General features: G+C 45.6%; 1 pseudogene; it reads right to left on the bottom strand.

Moving 5' to 3' along the window:
- Nucleotides 1-3,357: 3,357 nt before the first annotated feature.
- Nucleotides 3,358-4,533, bottom strand: LOC132684294 (large ribosomal subunit protein eL8 pseudogene; annotated as a pseudogene).
- Between the last annotated feature and the right edge of the window lie 1,722 nt (nucleotides 4,534-6,255).

Here is a 6,255-nt window from a genome sequence, read left to right as displayed (position 1 = left end):
TTCACCCATTCCCCCACCCACCTCCCCTCTGGTAACCTTCAGTTTGTTCTCTATAGTTAGTGTTTTTCTTGGTTTGCCTCTCCCTCTTTTTTTTCCCCTTTGCTCATTTGTTTTGTTTCTTAAATTAACATATGAGCGAAGTCATATGGTATTTGTCTTTCTCTGACTTATTTTGCTTAGCATTATACTTTGTAGCTTAATCCATGTGGTTGCAAATGGCAAGATTTCACTCTTTTTTATGGCTGAGTAATAGTCCATTAGGTAATATACCACATCTTTATCCATTCATCAATTGATGGACACTTGGGCTGCATCCATAGTTTGGCAATTGTAAATAATGCGTCTATAAACATTAGGAAGCATATATCCCTTTGAATTAGTATTTTTGGATTCTTTGCGTAAATACCCAGTATTTTGCTGGCTCATAGGGTAGTTCTATTTTTAACTTCTTGAGGAACCTCCATACTATTTTCCACAGTGGCTGCACCAGTTTGCATTCCCACGAACAGTGCACAAAGGTTCCTTTTTCTCCACATCCTCGCCAGCACTTGTTGTTTCGTATGTTTTTCATTTTAGCCATTCAGACAGATATGAGTGATATCTCATTGTAATTTTGATTTGCATTTCCCTGATAAGTAATGATGAACGTGTCTGTTCATGTCTTCTGCCCATTTTTAATTGGATTATTTGGGTGGTTGAGGTGTGTAAGTTCTTTATATATTTTGGATAGTAACCTTTTTTCAGATGTCATTTGCAAATATCTTCTCCCATTCAGTAGGCTGTCTTTTAGTTTTGTTGCTTGTTTCCTTTGCTGGGCAGAAGCTTTTTATTTTGACATAGTCCTAACAGTTTATTTTTGCTTTTGTTTCCCTTGCATCAAAGGACCTATCTAGAAAAACGTTGCAACGGCCAGTGTCAGAGAAACTACTGCCTGTGCTCTCTTCTATGATTTTTATGGTTTCAGGTCTCACATTTAGGTCTTTAATCCATTTTGACTCTCTTGCCTTAGAGATTTTGAGGGGTGGTGAACCAATTCCTATGAGCTCTGCTGACCCAGAAACTCTTCCCCATGGTTATAGCCCAGGGTCAAGCAGGAGCAGACTTGGGATATGGGTAGGATATGCATTTTTTTCCGATCAGGAGAGAGTCCACCTTTGGAAGAGTCATCCACTCAGATAGTTTATTAATAATCTCCTTTTATGTGTCCCACATATCAAAAAAAGAAAAAGACACAGAAATTGTTTTGTGGTGAACTTTTGAGTACCATGAACTTAAAAAAAATTTTTTTTAATGTTTATTTACTTTGTGAGAGATAGAGACAGAATGTGAGAGGGGGAGGGGCAGAGAGAAAGAGAAGGAGACACAGAATTCTAAGCAGGCTCTCAGCACAGAGCCCAGCATGAGACTCAAACTCATGAACCACGAGATCACGACCTGAGCCAAAGACTCAAACTCATAAACTGTGAGATCATGACCTGAGCCAAAGACTGAGCCACCAGGTTCCCCATCAAGTGCCATGAACTTCTTGATCATAGGTTGCATGGATTAAGTTTTTTTTTTCCTTATATGTACAAATTTCCCTGCTAGCTCTTGCCAAGAGGTCAAAAGAATAATTGAGCTAATAATAGCCACCATCGGCTGTCAGGCACTACTACGCTGAGAGCTTTCTCTGCATTACCTCATTGCTCCTGTTCTCGAGGAACTTGAATCTAGTGGAGAAGGCAAAATATTTATAGTGTCTGCTGCATCCCAAGTGAGAAATGCAGGCAACCACAGTAGGAGTCAGGGAAGGGATCTTCAGTTCTGTTCTTTCCCATCAGAGCTAGAGGGTTAAAGTGTCCTGGAGGGTTGGCTCTCATCTCTTGTAGCCTGTTGATTTGTGATTCTGTATGGCATTATTATTCTTGGAATGTCCATCCTAAGAGAACAAGAGTAAGTCGTTCCTTCTCCAAATACCCAGAAAATTGTCTTTGCTCTGTAAAATATTCATTCATAATGGTAATAATGATGACATTAATGAAAAAACTCAATAAAAGTCAAATGGAAGAGAACGAAGTTTCTCTTCCAGGCCTTTTTCTTCTTGTGGGATGCATTTTCTACTCGTGTCTTTTGTGTCAACCTGTATGTTGATAACTCCTGAATTACAATCTCCAGCTCCAACGTTCTCTCCCAAGATCTTCCCAATAGGATCCAGACTTTTGTTTTTAACTGTCTGCTGGTCAGTCAACTCCTCCCATAGTGGCTGCAACACAATATATCCTAAACTGAATTTTTATCCTTTGTCCCAGCCAGTTTCTCTCCCTGTTTGGCTGTCACTGTTCATGGGAAGACTTTACCCCTCACAGCCAATTGGCCACCCATTCGTACTGATTCTAACGCGGAATCCAAACTTACTCTTCATCCTTTCTGCCACTGTCCTGGGTCTAGATTCATCAATTCCTGTCTGGATCATTTCAGTAGCTTCCTGTCTCTCTGTCAGGGCTCTCTGTCTCCGATGTAGATTCCACCCAGTTGCCGCAGGCGTCTTTCTAAAATGTGTATCCGATCATCTCACTCCCTGCTTAAAGCACTTTCACGGCTTGCCATTGCCTTTCTTACCTTAAAACCAGGTTCAACGAGTTTAGGGGTTCCTCAGAGGTGCCTAAGGACTGCTTGGTGGGACTCCGGGCATTTCATTACCTCCTCATCCCAAACAATTCCACTTTTAAATGTTTTATGCTTTGGGATTCTTAACAGAATTTCTCTTAAGAAAGGCAGTGGCCACCCCCTCAAAAAACAAAAACAAAAACGGTTACAAAACCAGTGGTCTTCATGGATGTGTGCAGACAGGCCAGTCTGTTGGCAAATTGCACCAACAGCTCTAGAGCGAGCTGGAAGGACCTAAGACTTCCAGTTGAAACCAATGTTGCTTTGCAGCTGAAGACAGATCACTTTTCATGCCAGCAAGGCTGTAGCCCTGGCTGCAGAGCCCAGGATTAGACCCCTTCCCAAGCAGGCTGGTCGAGGCAGAGGGGATCAGGGTACTTCCTCTGGAGTTCAACCGTGCATCCAGCCCTGCCCTAGCCAAGCACATCCCTCCTTGGGACGGTGACAGTCTGGGGGACTCTGAGCCTTTTTCTTTGAGCCTGCTCCATATGTGAGTTTGTACCCATCTCCTGCTCAACTGTAACAAAGCCAAATTTAGTGTCAAGCAGGACACCAGGGTTTCCGAGGAGATGTGAGGTGAAAGCAAGAAGCTGGACACTTGTCAACTGGGGGAGAAAGTCCAGGTGCCTACTGTAGCCTGATCTTGCCTCCAGCCTCTCGTCATTGTTACCTCCCACACTTCAACATGTGTCTACAAGTGGGTTTCAACCAGTCTTTTTTTTTTTTTTGAAAGAGAACTCTTTATGACTTTGATGTACAGAACATTCAACAGCACACACTCAGCCCGGTTTGGTGGCCAGTTCTTTAGCCTTTGGTTTTTCCAATTTGGCGATGTGAGCCATCGACTTTGGACCCAGGACGTTACCTCCTCAGTGACAGTGAATGTCATCATTTCTGTCATTGTAATTGGTCCTAATGGTTTCCATCAGCTTAGCCAGAGCACCTTTGTCTTCCAAGTTATCCTGTGTGAAGGCAACATTGGTGCAGGTCTTCCTGTAGACAAGATGCCCTAGTCTGGCCTTCACCTTGATAATGCAGTGGGGGACCCTCATCTTATGACATAGGGCAGGCAGGAAGACAACCAACTCAATGGGATCCACATCATATGCAATCACTACCAGCAGAGACTTCTTATTTTCCATTAAGGTGGTGACAGTTTTAACCCCAGCTTGAAGGACAGGTGGCCACCGAGGGGGGGCATGCCCTTTGCTGGCAGCTTTTTTCTCATCCCAGGCCAACAATATCTGCTTCTTCTCTTGCTCTGTCTCTGGTCTGTATTTGTGGGCCAGCTTAAGCAGTTGAATAGCTGTTTGGCGGTCCAAGGCCTGGGTGACCTGGTTAATCATGAGAGGCACTTAAAAAAATTTTTTTTGTTACATTTTATTTATTTTTGATAGACAGACAGACAGAGCACAAGTGGGGGAGGGGCAGAGAGAGAGGGAGACACAGAATCCAAAGCAGGCTCCAGGCTCCGAGCTGTCAGCACAGAGCCCAACGCGGGGGCTTGAACTCACAAACCGAGATATCATGACCTGAGCCAAAGTCAGACACTCCACTGACTGAACCACCCAGGCACCCCCATGAGAGGCACTTTTAGACGTTTCTAGAGAAAAGGCCTTTGTCTCTGCAGCCAGATGTAGTGGGGCCATTTGAAGAAGCAGGTGAGGTCGCTTTTGGGCTGGATGTCCTATCTGATGCCAAAATTTGTGGGCCTTTTCTCAAACAGGAGATTGACCACCTTCTTGGCCTCCTGAGTTTTGATGACAGCAAGGGCTGGGACTACCTTCTTCCACTTAGCCTTCTTTCCTTTCAGTGAAGAGAGTGGGTTCATCCAATCTGGTCTGCTCACGATTTCCCTAAACACAGAACAAATGTTTCCCACTCTGTATTCCCTCTGTCAGAGGCTTCCCTTATTTGCAATGGCCTCTCCTCTGCCTACCCCAACCCTCCCCATCCCCAAGGCATTGCTTGGGTTCCCCTCCTCTGCAAAGCCTCCCCACCGAGATCTCCCTGTGGTGTTTTCTAGTCCACCCTGGGTTCTCTGCCCCAACCACAGACAGGGCAGCCCTTCCATCTGGCCCTATACCTTGGTAGCTGGGCCTGGCCAAGCAATGAGCTGGTGCCTCCCCCACTTCTCCTGGCCTCGGCACATGACAGGGAGGGGATTTCCTTTGGGGCCTTAACTGGGAATTGTTCTCTTGCCCCACATCAGCCGGCTGCTGGGGGAGAGTCTTCAGTAGTTTCATTTCCCTCGTTTGGAATGTAGTTTTTAAGAACCAAAAGTCAAAAACGGAAAGAGGAGAGGCCACCGCCCACGGTGGAACCACTCAACCCCTCATGATGCCAGTCCTGGAAAAGCTTAGGGTTCAATGCAACGACTGAGGGTGAGGGAGGGTGGCTTGGCTGAAGGTCCTTCTTGGCTTGTTTACTCCTCTGCTGTAACCGTTGGGGGAGGGGGTGGGTCTCAAATCCTCAGGTCAGCTCCTCTTGCTCCTTGTTGCCCACAAGGTGGGGACTTACACAACTCACAAAGCTCTCCTAGGATAATGAGCCCATGGCCTCACTCAGCCACTAATTCCAGTAACTGACCTCCGTGTGGACCCTGCCCCTGCCTCTTCCTTTTCTAGAAATACTGACAGTATCAACATATGATCAAAGATTTCGTGTGGTGCAAAGATGACAAGATTCCTGCAGAAGTATCCTGTCAGTGCCAAGGTGAAGCTAGCACTGTGACATTGATGGGGAGGGACACACACGATAGGCATGGTTCAGTTCAGGGCAGAGTTGGGAGGGAATGAATCATGGAAAGACAGGTGCTGGGAGAGTCATGGGAGAAAGGTGCATGACTATTGGGTGACTCCAAAGGAAGCTTTGTGGAAAAGGCAGCGTCTGAACTGCATGCTTACAAGATGGGACTGGGTGTGGGGTCAAAGACCAAAGGAGAGATCAGGAAGGTGATGCATGAGATAAAGTCATGCCAAGGAGAGACTGTAGGAGAGGTGATGGCATCTCTCTGCACGTCTGCAGGAGTCTGATCAAGGTTCTTCTGTCCGGTGCTGCACACGGGCAGTTCTTGTTCCACTTCTGCCTTTCCGGGGGCAGGGGGTCCTGGCAGGCAGGGACTATGGTTTGTTCACATTGGTATGCATCCCTAGCAATACCTGGTCTAGCACCTAGTGGGTGCCCAGCAAAGGTTTTTCTCTCTCTCTTTCTTTCTTTCTTTTTATTGAAGTGTTGTTGGCGAACAATACATACAATATTGTATTAGTTTCAGGGGTACGATATAGTGATTCAATATCTACATACATTAAGAAGTGATCACTGTGAGAAGACTAGCTACCACCTGTCACCATATGAAGTTGTTACAATATTGTTAACTATATTCCCTAATGCTGTGCACTACATCTCCTTGATGTATCTTATACCTTTTAAATCCCATCTCCTATTTTTCCCATTGCCCCACCCCTTCCCTCTCACAACCACCAGATTGTTTTCTGCATGAGTCTGTTTCCGTTTGTTTGTTTGAATGCTTATTTATTTTGAGAGGGACAGAGAGAGCAGGGGAGGGGCATAGAGAGAGGTGGGGGGAGAGAGAGAGAGAGAGAGAGA

Source organism: Panthera onca, chromosome C2 (assembly GCF_046562875.1).
Source record: "Panthera onca isolate mPanOnc1 chromosome C2, mPanOnc1 haplotype 2, whole genome shotgun sequence".
Lineage (NCBI taxonomy): Eukaryota > Metazoa > Chordata > Mammalia > Carnivora > Felidae > Panthera > Panthera onca.
Note: the sequence above shows the minus strand (reverse complement) of the source record. Positions and strands in the feature narration are given on the sequence as shown.